Here is an 18,933-nt window from a genome sequence, read left to right on the forward strand (position 1 = left end):
AAAAAATCAATGAAGACAGGAAAAGACCATGGGTTTAAAAATCAGGAGGTGGGGATATACAGGCAGACAACAAGGAAGATTTCCAGTAGAAAGACTCCTCTGAATGAGATAGCAATGGAGAAGACATGCCTTTGAACATCTGTCAAAACCCATAGAGTGTGAAATGAACAAACTCAGGGTAAGCCATAGCTTTCAGTTAGGAACAGTAGATGGATATGGCTTCACCCATTACGACAAGCCTACGCCCCAGGATTTTAATAAGAGGGGATGCTGCTGCATGTCCCGGGAGAGGGAAGCCAGGGCTATGGGAACTCTTGGTACTTTCCAATCAACTTTCCTATAAATCTGAAGCCATCCTAAAAAATTTTAAAGCTTATTAATTAAAAAAAAAAAAAGAACAAAAAACCCTGCACTGTTAGCTGTTTCAAGCTTTTGTCCTTCCAACTACAAGACAACGCCAAGTGGAATTAATCAAGAAGGAGGCCGTAAAGAGGAGTCCCAGGCAGGGGGAAGGCTGAGAGGGGCAGGGTTGACTGGCCATGCGATGGCAGAAGCTGGGAGTGTGATTCAGAGACAAGGGCCTGGACAGGGAGCATGCTCTAGGAAGTGAGGTCAGGGAAGCAGAGCTTGACTGGAAGGCGAAAGCTCCAGGACTGAAGGTACGGGCAGGGTGTCAAAGGGAAGCTGTGATCAGGAGGCCGGTGAGACAGAGGCGCTGCAGAGACCAAGAGCCATCGGTACCGAGAGAAGGGACAGCAGGGACGGGGGTGACATTTCCAGGCATGGTGGACAGACCGGTCATCTCAGCACCTGGGAGGTGGACACGGGAGGACCAAGTGCTTAAGGCTAGCCTTGGCTACACATTGAGCTGGAGATCAGCCTGTGCTACAGAAGACCTGTCGCAACCAAACAAACAAGGTCTGAAGACCAGATGGAATATGGCGATTTCTTAAAGTTGCAAGTCTGAAGAAAGAACCCAGCTGTCGGTCAGGCTATCAGAGGGGTTTCTCTAGGTTCTGTGCCATTCAGGTTTCGTAGTGGGGTTACATTTGGAAGGGACCGTACAATGGACGCCAGCAGAGCGTAACTGGTAAGGTGCTGGGGGACACATACCACGAGCAAAGCTGAAAAAACCTTCACTTTTATATCCAAGCTCTGGAACGCGAGCCACCACAAGGATTTTAAAGGCCGTTTGCCGGCATCGTTGACATCTTTCAGTGTGAGGAAGGAAGGCTCAGGGAAGTGCACTGCGTGGACAGAGTCCCATCTCTGCAGAGTTCTAAAAACTCACAGAGGACATTCTGCACCACATGGTATGACTCAGCCCTGTAATACTAGCAGGCAAAAAGCTGAGTCAGGGGGATCTCCTTGAGCACAAGGCCAATGTGGGCTACACAGGGTTCAAGGCTAGTTTGGGCTACAGAGTGAGATCCTGACTGTATGACACAAAGGAGAGAGAGAGGGAGGGAGAGAGGAAGAGAGAGGGAGAGGGAGGAAGGGAGGGAGAGGGAGAGGATTAGGAGGGGGAGAAGGGTGCCAAGTGGAGGGAGAGAAGAAAGGAGAGGAAAAGGGAAGGAAAGAGGGGAGGGAAAGATGGAGGAGGAGTAAAGAAGAAAAGAGAGGGAAAGAAATGGAAGGAGGGAGAGACGAGAGACTGAGCAAGGCAGGAGGAACCTTCCAGAAGGAAGTACACTCACATGCTAACAGTGGTGACTGATCACCGCAGCAACAACCTGGTTGCTCACTTGGAGTCTTGGTTTGATTTCTCTAAGTCCTCTTCAAGCGATTCCAAAGTCTCCATGTGAAAGACCGATTTTTTTCCATGAGAACAATTTCTTTCCATCTCCACAACTCAAGTTTCCAATAGCGTCCCCCTTGTTAGGGACAGACCAGCTAGTGCCTGACACAAAAGCCTGCCTTAGATCAGCGTGAGGCAGCCTCTCATTACAGAAATGACTTCAACAGCCACATCCTGATGCACAAGGGGAAAAAGGCATGGAAATTCCAAACAGTTAAAGTCATCTGAAGTAATGGCTGGAACAGAAACAAAACAACCCAATGCAAAATGTCTTGGGTAGAGAGACCAACCCCCAACACATTGCTAGCCCCTGTTCTCCCTGCTTCCAGAGAGATTTCTGGGTTGGTCTATTATAAAAAAATTAAATAATAATATTCTGGTGACAAATTCCATTAAATGCACAGATATACAGAAACACCTCATATAAACGATTCACCAAGATGAAGAAGTAGCATGGATTGGAGTAACTGTACATCCAGGACATCAGCACACTAGATGAGAGAATAGTCCAGCTATCAGTGTCAGGTTCTAATGCTTGATTGTATTAATCCAGCACAGCAGGGCACAGTGGTCCTTGGCATAGGAGGCAGGACAGAAAACACTTGTCTATCAGTTTCCCTCTGCGACAACTTCACCTTACAATTTACTGCAGTCCATGGGCAGCTGCTTCTAATTTTCCCTTCTTATTGGCATGGATTCCCTTCAGCTATTCACTGTAGTTCCTACAGCACCCCAACCCTTTCAGTTTTACTGTCTTGTCCAGAACAGGAGAAGGCCAAAAGGAAAAACTTTCAAGCAGTTAGCTTGAAACGCCATTACCTTTTAACAACCCTGTCCAGACCATTTAGTTGGGGAAGGAGCTGAGCTATGGCCTCGAAAGGGAGAAAAGATCGTCCGAGGAGTCCACTTATCACTCCTTTTCCTGTCTGTATAAAACATGAATGTACTCTTGGTAAAAGCATTCAGTGTCTGCTTCCATCAACTGTCCAGTGAATCTTCTGCAGCTCTTTTTAGCTCTTAGGCAGGGGTTTACAGCAATAATCATAAGAATGGCAGTTAAGGTAGCAGGAAAAGGAATAAAAACTTGTCGGCTACAGTAAGCCATCACAGTAGCATCACTGAGCTGGAGGCTCACATGAGAACTCAGCTCAGGACAGGTTGTTACCTCAGACTGGGGACTCACCATCAATTGTTAGCAGAGTGACTGCTGTTTCCAAGGCAACCACTGCACTGTGGGATTAATGAGTGGTCACCAATCCGGTCACAGAGCATGTTGTCCTTGGGCTATGAGTGTCTTTTAGACCATCAGTACCCCCTCACAAGCCAGCACAAAGAAACATTCCCCCCTCTAAGAGGGCATCCAGAAATGGTGAGCTAAGATAACATGTACACTCAGAGAAGAGCCATGCCCGATCATGGGGCACTGACGCCGAGAACAGCTCTGAGACTCTTCAGGGCCACAGAGAATGTTTTCTGACTTGTCACCTTCCTTTGGGAAGGAAGAACACAAGCTGACTCAGCCGTGCTTCTTCCACATAGAAGCATCAAGAATGGGAGTCGAGGGGCTGGAGAGATGGTTCAGAGGTTAAGAGCACTGACTGTTCTTCCAGAGGTCCTGAGTTCAGTTCCCAGCAACCACATGGTGGCTCACAATCATCTGTAATGAGATCTGGTGCCTTCTTCTGGCCTGCAGGGACACATGCAGGCAGAACACTGTATGCATAATAAATAAATAAATCTTAAAAAAAAAAAAAAAAGAATGGGAGTCGATCTACACACCTTCTGTGTGTCACCAGGCCCAGCTGCCAGGAAGCTCCTATTCTATCAGGAGAAGCAAAATATAAACAAGTCTGATGCCATGCGATATTTGCAGCAACAGGGAGTGAGCTGCCAGGAACTGGGACAGAGCAGAACAAGCATCTAAGACGGGCTCCACGAAACTCATTCACAACATGGTGCTCATAGCTCATCTGTGGCCTCTGTCCCAGAAGCATTTGCATTTTAATAGGAAACAAGCTGAAGGCTTTGCCTTATATTTGAGGACGGGATGCTGTCAGGAGCTTTTGAGGCAGCAGGGGATGAGGGGGAGTCTGCAAAGAAGAAACTTCAAATAACCTTACAAGGCAGAAAGTCTGTCCGCTGTTCTGTCTCTAAAACTGGTGTGTACCTCCTTAGCAGCATTTGTGTCTTACAAAAACACAAGACAGAAAGTGGACGAGGGGCCTTGCACACCCAGGCTCACAGCAGCATTGTTCACAATAACCCAAGGATAGAGTCTATGGCTGTGTGGTTAAGCACAACGTGTTTATGTGCACAATGGAATAATATTCAACCTTAAAAAGGAACTTTGGTACATTCTGCAACATGGACAGAGCTTGAGAACATGTGCTAAGTGAAACCCACCAGTCACAGAAGGATCAATACCGTGGAAGTAAGTCTAACCACAGGAGGGACTTAGAGTGGTCAAAATTATCAAGGCAGGAAGTGACTGCAAGGGACGTGGAGAGGGAAGGATGGGGAGCTATTGCTGTACAGGTCCTGATTCAGGAAGATCTTACGAGTTTTTAGTTATTATTTTATGTATTTGTGTGTCTGTGTGCATGCCCATGTGCCACAGTGCCTGTATGGGGTAGGAGATAACATGCAGGAGTCGGTTCTCTCCTGCCACCATGGGAGCCACAGGGACTGAACTCAGGTCATCAGACATTTGACAGACATGTTCACCCTCTGAGCCAACTCGATGACCCCAGATTCAAGTTTTAAGAAGAAAAGAGGTCTGGACATGGATGAGTGGATGGAAGAACAGACAAGTGGATGGAAGGATGGAACACCATCAATACTGCGGAACTGTAGACTTAACAATGTCAGAGATAAAACTTTTTGTTATATGCATTCTACCATGATATAAGATTGAGAGGGGCCAGAGGTAACTAGAAAGCAAAGGAAGGTGACGTCCACTGAAGGGTCTCGAGGGATGCCCTGAAATCAAACTGTTTTACTTTGAAACGTTCCCCACTTCATAAACGACTTCTGGATACAAGCCAGGCTCTGTTTTCTCCTTCTAACCCTCTCCCTTCTCCCTGAAAGACTGCTTGCAAGAGAACAGAATTGACAACTAAAAACTTGAAAAGGGGCTTGTCAGAGGAGAAACACATTTTCCATCAAATAATCTAACCACAATGACATAATTTAATCACAGAAACTAATTGTGAATTTTCAGTTTCATAAACAGAACTGTGAATAACTTAAGGGCAAGAATGGATAAATAATATAGATGGTATGGAGTCTGGAGTATCTGTGTTCAAAGAAATAAAACATAGACAGGCAGGGGAGTGCACCCTATAATTTTAGATGTAAGAGGAGCAAGAGTTCAGGGTCATCCTTGGCTTCCTAGTGAGTTAGAGGCTAGCCTGGGCTACAAGAGACTATCTCAAGAAAAATGAGCAAATGAAAATATCCAGGAAATAGAATTCACTAATGATCTAACAGGGACAACAAGCAGACTAGATAGAGCAGAAGGGCTTTGATGTGAAGGTTAAAGAAAATTATAGCTCATAACTGTGCCGTTACGCCCAGATCGTAGCACAAGACTAGAGAGCCTGCTGAATGCAAACTGTCTTGTTTACTGGAGTTCTCTCACCTCTGCAGCCAAATGAGCTTCAGCAGAGCATGTCGGGGGTTTGTATGCATGGTGTATGTACATGGGTGTGTATGAGAGGGAGATTTGCATGGAAAGGGCAAGAGAGCCACACGGCTCCCATTAGGACAGCCTATCTTCCTTTCTAAGCCATGCAGAATACTTAATGGGTGTTCATCGATCTCACACCATCTGTCCAATTATGATGACTGCCCCATACACTAATCAAGGAGGCAATCAAGTGTGGCTCTGCACAAAGTCTCACTCTTTCAGACTTAAATGTATGACATTTTCTAAAGCAGTAAGTGCCAGGAGGTACTTAGCAGGGTCACAGTAGTGAAGGACCCAAGGACAGGCAAGTGAAGAGGACAACCTAGCCAACGGTGGCTCAGTGTAACAATGCACAGGTGGCAGACTCCACACACACCGGCACCAGCGCCATCTTCCAATAGCAAGATTCCGTTTCCCTCCACTGAGCTCCATGGCTTCTGGAACAGATTGTCCAGTCATATATGAAATGTCACACAAGGCTACATGTTTGAACAGTGACAGGAAGCAGAAAGGTGGCAGTTTCTCCAGTCCCCTACAATGCCTAGCTCATTTCTTCATCTGGCATCGGTTCCACACTCTGTTCTGGAAGCCAAAGCAGGGCGAGCACAGCAAACCGTATCTCTCTTTCGGCACAGAGTACAATGAGTCAATGTTTATGCATCGGCCTGCTATTGAAGCAAATAAGCAGAACCAGGAATTCCAAGCCATGTCTTGTTTCCCTTTGCAGTTCACTTGAGCATGAAGCTCGCCAAATTTGGGCACTTGAAATTAGGAGAGGGATTTCCCCCTTATCACAGGTTTCTTTATCAGCCCTCCGCATAATGGTTTAACCAAGGCTCTGATAAGAATGTCTAAAACGCTTGCTATGTGGCTTAGCAGTAAACGATGCCCCTGGGCTGGGACCCAAACTCTGTTGTGGATAAGGCATCCCATTCTGCAAGGGCTGAGCTTCCAGCCACATTTTCCCCCCACCCCAGCATGCAAAGCCATACTCCCATTCCCATCAGGGACCACAAGATAAAGGGGGACCCATCTCACAAGGTGATCTTCCTAAAAGGCTGCTCAAACAAGTGGCACACCCGTGAATCTGAGCTAATCGAGTGTCCTGCCTGATCCTAGAGGACAACGACTGGGCCATAGGGCCCCTTTGCTTCCTTTACTCTTTGAATTCTCCTTTAGCCTCAGAATTTACTATGGGAACATGCCCTTCAAGGTACAGAGAGCAGGAACCACAAGCAATTTGCAGGGACCTACATTTCCTCTTTTTAAGTGAAAAAAAAAATAAAATCACTAAGAAAACATGGTGGTTTATGTATTTCATGCACTGGTGGAGGCCCTTCCCATTTTTCTCCATTGCATATTAAACACTGGAGTTATAACGCAGAGGGCTGAGAAATACCCTCATTCCCACCCAACCAGAATCACACAAGTTTCAGGGCTCCAGACTATACTTGTGAAAACCACACATTCTCTCTCACTCTAGCTTATTTGAATTTAATGAAATGAAACACTCATTTCTATTTTCGTATTTTTTTAAGTGCTAACACTGAAAAGTATATCATAGGTCACATTTGGAAATGAGAGGGTTAGCATTGGTCCAGTCCAAGATTAGGAAGCGTTCTGAGAGAGCCCTCTGACCTCCTGGGGCACACTGCCTATTCTGAGTTCAAGGAGGCCAGGGAGAGTGTGTAGGTAAGAGAGGGTGGTTGGCTGGACTGACCTGTGACATTAATATAGGCAGTCACATTTGGAGACCATCTTTGAGGCAGCATTCTCTTGAGTACAACGGACAATCCATGGTCAACAAGAGTCTGGGGGACTTTATAAGAGCTGGTGGCAGGGGCCAAGCCCTCCCCAGAGCTCAGCTCTTCCCCCGGAATCAGATTGTAGGCAGGTTCTGAGTCTGTGGCTTTCTGCTGTACTTTGAGAATCCTCAACCTCTTCCTGGTCATAAGTTTCAAAAGCACTCATGAGCTCTGCACCACCACCGAGTCATGCTCATTCTGTTTGCTCTTAACCATCCTTGGGACATCTTTCTGGGAATGATCCTAAGTGCTTTCAGGCTTTGTGTTGCTAGGCATCCTGTCAATCATATCTACATCCTGCTTAAAAGCTTTCTGTGGCTAGTCTCCTGTCTTTAGGATACGGTACAAGCCAGGTATGATGGCTCAGGCCCCAAACACTAGCACCTCAGAAGGCAAAGGCAGGAGAATCACCACCAAACTGGAGGTCAGCCTGGTCTACAAAGTGGAGTAGTAAGCTCTGGGCTAGCCAGGGCTACAGAGGGAGGCTTGTCTCAAACACACACATATGCATGCATGCATACATACATAAATATATAATACCCATAAGACTCCCAGAGCTTTGTGAAAAGAGACCTTATGATCCAGCCCCCTTTGTCAATTCTTGCATGCTCTTGTCTAGCCACCCTGAACTGCTGCAGCTTTCTGGCATGCCATGTCCACTTACAATGAGCTTTGCACATGTTTCTGTGTGCCTCAAGCCAGAGATTTGCTGGACCCCCTTGGGTTGAATCTACTAGGCAATTTGCTATTGGTGGCCAAAGAGAAATGAACAGACATGTGTGAGTGAGTTTCCCTCCCTTGCTTCTCTTCGGACCCCATGGGATTGCGACATGAAGAAGCTCAGTCTTAGCCGACCATGGTACTTCGCCATCTGCCATCCCAGCCCCTGAGTAGTTGAGGCAGGAGGATTGCTATGAGTGCCAGGCCAGCCTGGACTACAGAGTAAGACCCTGTCTCAGAAAACAAACACAAAACACACACAGGGGGCCGGGCAGTGGTGGTGCACGCCTTTAATCCCAGCACTTGGGAGGCAGAGCCAGGCGGATCTCTGTGAGTTCGAGGCCAGCCTGGGCTACCAAGTGAGTCCCAGGAAAGGCGCAAAGCTACACAGAGAAACCCTGTCTCAAAAAACCAAAAACAAAAAACAAACACACACACACACACACACACACACACAGGGAAGAGCAGGAAAAGGGGGGGGGAGCAGGAATGCTCACTAGCTTACTAGAGGATGAGAGATGTCACGGAGCAGGAACAAGCTGTCCCAACTGAAGATCCCTTGTCCCTTTGGCCTGCTAACCTTTCCAACAATCATTCTAGAGTAACAAGTTTTAGCCAAGCTAGCACAGAACAGAATAGCCCAAGTGATCCACAGAATTAGAATACAATATTTTGTTGTAAGCCACAACATGTTACATGATATATGCTGACTGATAAACCTTGGTTTTATGGTTAACTGTGGTGGTATTATGTTCCCCAAAATATTGTGAACCCTAATAAACTTATCTGGGGTCAGAGAACAGAAAAGCCACTAGATACTTAGGATAGGCAATGGTAGCACACGCCTTTAATCCTAGCATTCCAGGGGCAGAAATCCATGTGTTCAAGGATACAGCCAAGCATGGTGACTCACGCCTTTAATCCCAGAAAGCGAGGCCTTAATCCCAGGGAGTGGTGGTAGAAAGCAGAAAGGTATATAAGGTGTGAGGACCAGAAACTAGAAGCTTTTAGCTGGTTAAGTTTCAGGCTTTCAAGCAGCAGTTCAGCTGAGAGCCATTGGGATGAGGACACAGAAGCTTCCAGTGTAAGGAAACAAGATCAGCTGAGAAACTGGCCAGGTGAGGTTAGCTGTGGCTTGTTCTGTCTCTCTGATCTTCCAGTGTTCACCACAATAATTGGCCTCAGGTTTGATTTTATTAATAAGAACTTTTAAGATTCATGCTACAGTTAACACCTACTCATCCCTCAGGTCTAAGGATGAATGCCTGATCCCAGAAGATGCCATACTGTTTTGCATCCACAGGATGCTGTAGTACCACTGGGAGAACTCTGCTCATGCTATAACGAGTTGCTTATTTTCTTATTTCCATCTCCAGGGATAGAAAACTCCTTAGCTCTTATGGATGCCCAGCTTCTGCCAATACTCAGTCAATGTTTGCTAGAATAAGATAGAAGAACACAGATCTCTATCTTCAGGCTTTCTTCTGTCTTCAACGTCAGAGCATCAGTTTTAGGCTTTTTTTTTTTTTTCTTTCTCTATTGCTACCTAAACCTGGTGACTACATCAAATGTATCGTCATGTGTTTCTGTTTCATAGTTCCACTCATACCAGTAGCCGCTGGGAATCTCCCTATTCTTTATATAGGTAAAACGGTTGCATCTTCCTAACTATGCCTTTCAGTTTTACTAATACTGAAAATTCACCTAAAATTCCAAGGCTCCTCAGTTTATACACACACAGGTAATTCCGGCAGATCGACCACTCCTGGGCTACTAAGATTCCCCTGGAATCTGATGCTGTAGTGGCAACTGTCTGTGGAAGACAAGGAAACAAAGCAACGAGAGAAGAGGTGGGAAGAGAGCCGTAGCTACCCATCCTTGGCCTGATAGCCCTGTTCGATGGAACCCAGGGCACCCCATTCTCAGTTATTAAATTCATATCTGCCCATGTGGTCACTAGTTAGGAGCTGAGAAAGAATGGATGGAAAGCCTCTGTCCACCACATGTACAGCTAGATTGTGAAATACATGAAGTGTGAGGCTCACAAGGCTTACGTTGGCTATCACTGATCTCACCAAATTTCTTTGTAAAAAGCAACCATCTAGGCCAGCAGGTAAAGATGCATGTTGCTGAGCTGGATAACCTAAGTTTAATCCCTGAAATCCACATGGAGAAGGAAAGAATGGATCCCTCAACATGTTTGGACCTCTACGTACAGATTGGTATGCATGTGCATGCACACACACACACACACACACACACACACACACACACACACACACACACGGGATTTAAAAATAAAGAGCTGCCATCAAATCTGGATATTTTAGCCTTCTAGTTGAAATGTCACCCACAGTCATTGTATTTCTTGATCATGTCAACAGGAGGGAACCGTCTTTATACTAGTGAGCCATTAATGATAATGAGTACTTATCACAAAGTATTCAATTAGGAATTATAGAATCATCATTTAAAACCACCCCTTCTATAGTGCGGAGACACGCTTAAGAGGTATTATTATTCCAAGTATACAAAGTGTCTTCTATCATGTTAATCATTGAGAATAATGAGTAAGCTGGGCATATGACACACTGTCTAACCAGCCTGCTTTACTTGACTTCTTTTTCCCCATTTGAAATGGGGTCTCTAGCCCAGTCTGGCCTCAAACCCACCATATAGCCAAGGATGACCTTGAACTTGGGATCCTCCTGCTCTTCCTTTCTACATCCTGGAATTACAGGCCTGTGCCACCCTACCCAGGTGAGTAGTGCTGGAGATGAACACAGGGCTTTCACACGCTAAGAAAGCACCTTTATCAACCAAGCTGCCTCTCAGCCGTGATTTTATTTCTTATGAAACATTTCAGTGAACTGTGAAAGTGCAAACCACTGTCCCTGGAGCTCCTTTGTTCACCAAAATAACCTCTTAATTCAAGTCTCAGGTCTTACTATTTATCCCTCCTCCGGCTATGAAAAAAGACAAGAGTAGTCATTGACTTCATGAAGGATGCTAGACTCGCTAGGTGAGATCCTCATCCGTGTCACCATGGTGAAGAGTGTCACACACACACTTGCCTCAACTCAACTGTGGTCGGTCAGAGGAACAAATAATACTGCAGCTAGAGAAACTGTGCTAACGAAGAGTCAGGTAAGGAGAGGGTTTCCACATCACGGCACATCTCAAATGCCTAGGACAACCTTCTCTTCAGTTCCCTTGGTTCTCCATCTCGCAAAGGCCCACCTCCAGTCTCTCTCTTTGTTTAAAAAAAAAATGCCTTGACATCTCCAGGGGAGAATGTCAGGTAAGCTTACCAGAAAAAGCTCGCACAAGAAATGGTTATGGAACTTTACATGACTACTCAGTTTTAGACTTACAATTTAGCAACGCCTGGGCTGGAGAAGCAGTCTGTGGTTAAGAGCGCTCGCTGCTCTTCTAGAGGATTTTAGCTCAATTCTCAGCACCCATGTCAGAAAGCTCACGACTACTTCTAACTCCAGCTCTAGGGGATCAGACACCTCCTGCTGACTTCTGTGGTCACTTGCATTCACAGACAGGCAGGCAGACAGACAGACACATAATGAACACACAATAAATCTTTTTTTTTTTAAGTAAGCAAGGTCAAATGAGGCCACGGACTTTTAGGATTTCTATGTTTGTTTGGTTCCACATCAGAAAATGGCAAGTGTCATTTGATGCCCGTTCATTGTGGTATGATGGGAGGAGGGGAAACGGGTGGAGCAGAGAGAACACAAGGTGAGCACTGTTCTGCTTCAGGGCTGGGCATGGAGATGGATTACCAGGGCCCAGTATGAAAGTCCTCCTTACACTGGGAGCTTTCAGGCCAGACCAGTCAACAGGAAAAGGAGGCAAGATCAGTGGTTTTGGTGTTCCCTGCATTCTCCATCTCCTGACCTTTGGTTCTTCCTGGCTCACATCCCCATCTCAGAACACCAGTGCTGATTATCGACAGAACATTAACCCAATTCACACGAAAAACTGATACTATCAAATGTATCGAGATCCCAGACATTCCAGCCTCCTGTCCCCACATGCTGCCCAGATGATCCACTAGTTGGCTTGCTATTCTCCATGGGAAGGTATCTATGCCAAACCAAGTGGTGTTTGGTCTTCAGTAAATGACACTCCTATGATACACCTGGTAAGTGACATCCTCCTCCTGGAGGCTGGCCCAAATGAAGGAAATGGAAAATCCTCACCTGCCAGGTGACTGCCAGCTCCCTTCTGACCCTCCCATCCCAGGCCACCCACATCCACTGCCACTCCCTCCCTTGGTTGTCTTTAGGGAAGTGCCAGCCCACAGGTTGCTAAGACAACTGGCATCACAGCTGAGGCACAGAAATAGATCACCAGGAGAGCTAGGAACACGAACTGCAAACCCCAATGATAGCCCTGAGATACCCAGGGCGAGCTACTCTGACCCCTAAAAACGCACCGAAAACGGGGCATGAACGGACTTCCTTCAAACCCAGGATCATGACTCTACTCCAAATAACGTGTGCCAGCTGCTAAGCAGTAATCCACTCACGTGAATACATTTCGTTTATTAGTCTCCGGAGAGTCAAGGGAGGAAGACTATCCACAAGGACAAGTGTGACAGCCAGAGACAGGTAGAGAAACTGAGGCGGCTTAAGAGAGGGAGAAAATCTGCTTGCACAAGCAACAGTGGCCTCTTTTTGAGTAGCAGCACCCTACTGTTACCACCCCATTCCTTGGAGAAGAAAGAAGAAATGGCAAAAGAGACTGAAAAACTAGGACTCATCATGGTGGAGGAGAAGGAAGGACCTTTGTGTGCAGCCCTTTGTGCTGCAGGAGTTTTATAATGCTTCTAGAGGGAAGCAATTCACAGAGCCCAGGCATGAATGCCTAGCACAGTCTTGGGGTTTAGCCTTGGAGAAGCTTTAAAAAAAAATCACCCTGTGCAAGCAACAAAGGAAAAAAAATCAGAAATGAAGAGAAACCACATGAAAACTCTAGAAAATTATTTTAGCAAGAGGGCAAATTAAGGTGTCACAAATGTTGGTAAATTTTTATTTTGACTGTGGACATCCTGACTGAAATAGTGGCATCCCCTAGCTCAGGGACTTGTGCTGGGTGTCTCAATTTTCCAGCATCACCACCAAAGAAGGTAATGTTGGTTAAGGGCCTAACAAGCATACGCCAAAGAATTTGCCTGAGTTACCAAGACAGAATACTCTAGAAAGCCGAATATGTTGTCACTTGCCTGTAATTCCAGAATTTGGCAGGGGGGGAGGGGAGGATCAATTCAAAATAATCCTTGGCTATATAACAGTTTAAGGCCAACCTGGGCTACTGGCGACCCTGTACCCAAATATCAAAAGACTGAACCAAGATCACCATGGGTATGCCATCCTATTTCTATTTCAATTTTGGTGACTGTCCTGAAGTAAATTGTTTCAGGAACATAAGCACAAGTAGAAAAAGAAAGAAAAGAAAGACTTGGAAAGACTAATTTGCTTCAAAATAGGCTTCAAAGAGTGTGGTTTTCTACCTCACCTAAAGGGGTTCTGTACTGCAAACTGTTTTCACAGACTCATTCATTTATCCAGATCAAAGAAAAGAAATCAGTTCTTTCAATCTAAGATTCTTCTTAGCGATAGTCTACTATACAGTACTGAATTAGATCCCTAGACTCACAAGCCTCTCATAAGAACTGTCTGACTCTGAGGTCTGACAAACCCTGGCACAAAAGCACCCAATACAAGACTTATTTTCCCTTCTTTCACCTGACCCTTGCCTTCCTGTGGCAGCCAGATTTATGGGGTTGACCTTATTCCCCTGCTGCGAGGTCTAAGTCAGAGGCTTCAGGAAATCTGGCTCTGAGTAATTCTGCCCAGCATCCCTTTCAGCACACCTGAGTGCCTTGGCATATCCATCCCCAATGGGGCTTTTCTGAGATCACCTCTCAAGGACAGTGAACAGAGATGGCACGGTCTTGCACCCTCACCTGAGAATTCATGCTGCTTCATAACCTTCTTTTAACATAGTATTCCAAGCTTCAGCAGGATGCACACACTTTATCTCAGCTCCGTTCAGTTAGAAACCACCACAGTCAGGCTGCCATTGTGCCCTGCCACCCCCATCCCTACAGAACACAAATACGGCAGAAGTTCACAAACTCTCTTCTTTCCATAGCTCCTGGGTGCTCTGTGCTCTTTACTTTTGTGAAACTGCTGTGTGTGTGTGTGTGGGGGGGCGGCTTCACACTGGAGGAAGAAGGTGCTGAGGAGAGAGCATGTGCCTACGATGGTTAGACCTGACCAACCCACTCAGATAGCAATGCTGAAGTTTCCTTTCAGAAGTGGTAGCCCATAGAAGGGCCTTAAGAAAGGTTTCTCCTCAGGTAACACACAAGAGTGATGACCTGGAACTAATGAGGCTGCCAGTAAGTAAGTGGTGTCTGAGGTGGAGGAAGAGATTCAAATAAGCAAAATGAGAAACCCTAGTAGAAATCCTCTTGCTCCTGTGTAAAATGTGCTAGACAGAGCCTTCTCGCCTCTGCCATGTGGCACAGGCCAATCTGTGATTTCAAACAAGGACTAAACACATGGAGGGGACTCCACCCCCCAATAAGCTAATAATAAATCCCCCCTTATCTATTTCAGAGTGTTTTTTTTTTATGGCCATCTTATAGAAATTGCTATCACAGTGCAACTCTAAAAGCTCCAACCTGACAGACACAGTGGGAAACCGCCCACATGCTCTTAGTAGAATGTACACACGCAGTCCTCTTACTCTGGAGACTAGAATTCATATTCCATATCTCAGTGCTGTTTGAACAGGCAGAGCAGCGTTTGCCTCTGAGGCACACTCTAAGCGGTGCTCCAGACAGTTGTTCTGATGAGGGGTCAGAAAAACACACAAACATTCCTGCCATCTCAAAAGCGGGCCAGTATGTGGTCATCCGAAACTGGGTTCTGGTAGCTTCCCACAAACACTACAGAACAGAAGCTGGGCCTCCTTTCAACCAGCCGACCATTTCTTTCCTCTAAGTGGTGACCTGGAGAGGAATGCTACCCTTGACCCTCTACTTAGGTAACTTCCGGTGCCATGCGGCACTTCCGGCCCAGCTCCACACAGGGAATAACAGGGAACACGGCTGTCAATGACATGATATGACTGTAAAAGATAAAACCACCACCATCTATAGACACTGAGTGCAGACCTACTCACAAACAAGAGACCACAAACCACTGAACTGGAGAAGAGGAGGAAATGAACTTTTGTATAGAATTTTGCTTTTTAAGTATCAGAAAATCCCCAAGCTCACTGATAGTTACTCTAGAATATGATGTCCTTAAATGCTTTCCTCACTCACATTTGTATCACACATATCATTGACATTTAGTATCTACTTCTAGGGAAGAAAATAGACTGGATGGGGCTAGGGAGACGGCTCAGAGGACAAAACTATGAATCTCCAACACTTACATAAAAAGCCAAGCATGGCCCCGAGGACACATGGAACCTCAATGCTGTGGTAGGGGCATGGAGACAGGAGGATCACTTGGCCTTGTCAGCATCCATATTGTCCAGCTTGTATTGGCCTGTAATGCCAGTTGCAGGGAATTTGATACTTTCTTCTAGCCTCTGAGGACATTTGTACTTATGTAAACATATACATACATAATTTTTAAAATTATTACATTTATTTACTCATGTGTGTGTATGAGTATGTATATATTTGTATGTGCATATGCCATGGCAAGTGTGGGGAGATCAGAGGAGTGTTTGAAGGAGTTCGTTCTCTCCTTCGATCATGTGGGGCTGAGAGATTGAACCCATGTGGTTAAGATGGTTGTGAACCATCCTTTACCTGTTAAGCCATCTTGACATCATAAGACTACCTTCAGTGTACTAAAAAGCACCCGAGAACTAGGCTGTAGCAAATCACTGATTTTTTTTTTTTAGGAGTCTAAGAGGGTAAATGAGGACCTGACCTGCTTCATAGCAGAATGACATCTTGGTGACGCTAGGCACAAAATGCTAGAACTGCAGAGATCATCAATCTCAATTTCTCTTGTTGCCCATCTTGAAATGGGTCTCCAGGGGGTGCTGGGGCCCAGGTTACACAGCCACCTGCAACATGGAGTGCAAAGTGCATGTCCCCTGACTCCTCATTCACTTCTCACTGCCTTCCCCTCTTGTGCAAGGCACCCTCTGAGAGCCAGGTGGAGACACCTTCCTGGGCGAAGGCCAACTGTTAGGAAGACGTTGACAGATGGGAGAGGCTGTTAATGAGACATGCAGATGGGTAAATGCAGTGAGCACTGAGTCGGAGGCATAGCGGTGGAGGCCAGGCCACTTTGCCAATGCTGCTGTGATGACCACTCACACCGGACGACACCCACACTTACGCCCGTCTGTGTGCAAATACACATTCCCCGGAAATAACCTGCATCCCCCACTTGTAATGCCCCTCTGTGACACACTAGGACTAGCTGGAGAATAGAAGCCAAGGGTTAGAAGGGTGGAACGCGGTTAGGAGAGGTGACCGATACCACATTTACTAGTGGAGAGCTTCGCGCTCACTTCAAGTGATGCACTTTTTGAAAAGAAAGTTCTCGGCATGCTTAAGCAGGTCTATGGAATTTCGTATTTTTTTTCCCTCTCAACAGTATGTTTACAGAGGGATTTTTCAAGTGTCTTTAAAGTTGGCCACGTGGCATCTCCAAACTTAGACTTCAGGAACTTCGAGAACCTCACATAATGCCTGAAGTCTGCTCTGAGCCCTCAGAGCAACGGTGTGGAAGGAAGAACCACCACGTTAGGCACGATGCCGGCTTCCTCACAGCAACTGTTCTCAAACTGAAGCTAGGCCTGAAGGTGACTTTCTATAAGACACACACTTTCCATGAAAACAGCACCTTAAAGACATCACTATGCCAACAAACCACTTGATGAGCCAGAAGAGTTTGCAGTGAAATACCATTCACAATTAAAGTCAACAGGGCCCCAAATGATTCCATGATAGTGACAAAAACTTTCGTTCTCCTCCCCTGTGTGAACCCTAAACCAAGCTGTCCATAGCTAATGAACAAGTACCATATAGCAACCCACAGATTTATAAAACACCACTTTCTTTGCTGCTGGTGGTGGCAGGATACAGATCTACCTAGAGTCATCAATATACTTGACCTAATAGTGCAACTAAAAATAGAAGCCATGACCACAGAGCAGGTCACATACTTCTAGAACTGTCAGGCTCACACCCACAAGTGAAAACACACTAAAATAGCAGCACCTTCCATGAACACCAAGAAAATTTTGAATTCAAAAATGTAATTTTTTATAAGAGTGTGTGTGTGTGTGTGTGTGTGTGTGTGTGTGTGTGTGTGTGTCTGTGTGTTCCATATGTGCAGTTGCCCATGAGGCCAGTAGAGGGCATTGGGTCTCTTAGAGCTGGGAGTCACACAGGGTTGTGAATTCCTTTGATGTGGTTACTGGGAACCAAACTGTGGTCCTCTGGAAAAGCAGTATGTGCTCTTAACCTCCATGGGCATAGGCCCACACCACAAGTCACAGGAAAACAGCAGCACCTTCAGGAGCTACAGAGAGCCAGCAAGTTTCTCATTGAACAAATTCATTTTGACAAAACTATTAAACCACAAGGAAAGAGGGATAAATATTCTACTACAAATGTTTTAAAAGTCATAAGCTATTTTCAAAACTTCTTTTTGACATCAATACCATTTCTCTATGGGCTGTGTCTGTCTCACCTAATGAAATCTTTTAGGTGACCATACACAGTAAGCGATAAAAGACTGAAAAGCAATTGTAATTGAGTCATGAAGACGTTCAGTGGCCCATGAGATGGCGCAGTGGGTAAAGGCACTGGCTGCCAGGCCTGGTGACTTCACCTTCCCTGAAACCCACTCAGAATGGGAACCTGCTCCGAAGTTGTCCTATGACCCCTACATGCAGCCTCTCCCCCAACACACACACTCAAGGAGCATAATTTTAAAAAAAGACTTAAAAGGTTCAAAATGTATAATAAATATGTTACAAAATGTGCAGCCACACTGGCAAATTCTAACTGAAGTTGGCCCTATATTCTAAAATGTGAAGACACGACTACTTCCTTTCTCAGAGGTGTTCACTGGCCACCGGGGACTTTCCTGTGGTTGTGTCCTTTCCTGGTCAACACTCTCCTAAATTTTGTGGAGTGTGTGCACATGCACACCTGTGTGTGTGTGTGTGTGTGTGTGTGTGTGTGTGTGTGTGTGTGTGTGTGTGTGGTGTGTGACAGTCACTATCACATGGCAGCACTAGGCAACCCACTTTCAGTTACACAGGTAATGGCCTCCTAGAAGCTCGGAGTGGGCCACTTCATCAGCCACCAGATCCTAAGAACTCGTCAAGAACCTTCAGCTGACATGAAGCACAGTTTACTAATCTCAACATCACAGACTATCACCCTGAGAAAAGCCCATTATTATTCAGCCGATTCTGAATCAGAGAAGACCATACAGGTCTGAGATTTTCCAGTCAGAAAAACAAACAAACAAAACCAAAAACCCAACATTCTGGTTAAGCAAAAGAAACCCGAGATAAATAATAATATTAGTTATGCTTAGAGATCCATGCCTTTAATCCTCAGCCTACTTATCATCCTAGAACAGCTGTGGACATTCACGATACATTTGATACCAAGGTCTACGCTTGTGGCAAGGCCATAGAACCCTTGTATTTCACTTTCATTCCACAAGCTGAGCGTCAGTAGTGCTCCACAGAAGCCAGGGGAAAGGCAAGGTCATGGTGGTTAATACACACAGAACCTCTTCTGAAAACAAGCTTCACCGGGTGATCACCCAGGGCTCACACTAACAGCCCGCACACCAGGTTCACTGATCTTGACCAGGCCAGGCTCTGCAGTTGGTTCA

At 45.8% G+C, this 18,933-nt stretch overlaps 1 protein-coding gene across 3 annotated transcripts in view; it reads right to left on the minus strand.

Annotated features, from left to right (window-relative positions):
- Positions 1-18,933, minus strand: part of Atxn1 (ataxin 1) — a 410,907-nt gene that overhangs the window by 135,786 nt on the left and 256,188 nt on the right. Inside the window, exon 1 of one of the 3 annotated variants that reach the window (XM_076573260.1) lies at positions 1,698-18,929. The exons of the other annotated variants lie outside the window; for them this stretch is intronic. The gene's annotated coding sequence lies outside the window, so the exon portion shown is untranslated. Of the gene's footprint in view, positions 1-1,697; positions 18,930-18,933 lie in introns of those variants that run through there. 3 annotated transcript variants of the gene reach the window in all.

Source organism: Peromyscus maniculatus, chromosome 5, assembly GCF_049852395.1.
Source record: "Peromyscus maniculatus bairdii isolate BWxNUB_F1_BW_parent chromosome 5, HU_Pman_BW_mat_3.1, whole genome shotgun sequence".
Taxonomy (NCBI): domain Eukaryota; kingdom Metazoa; phylum Chordata; class Mammalia; order Rodentia; family Cricetidae; genus Peromyscus; species Peromyscus maniculatus.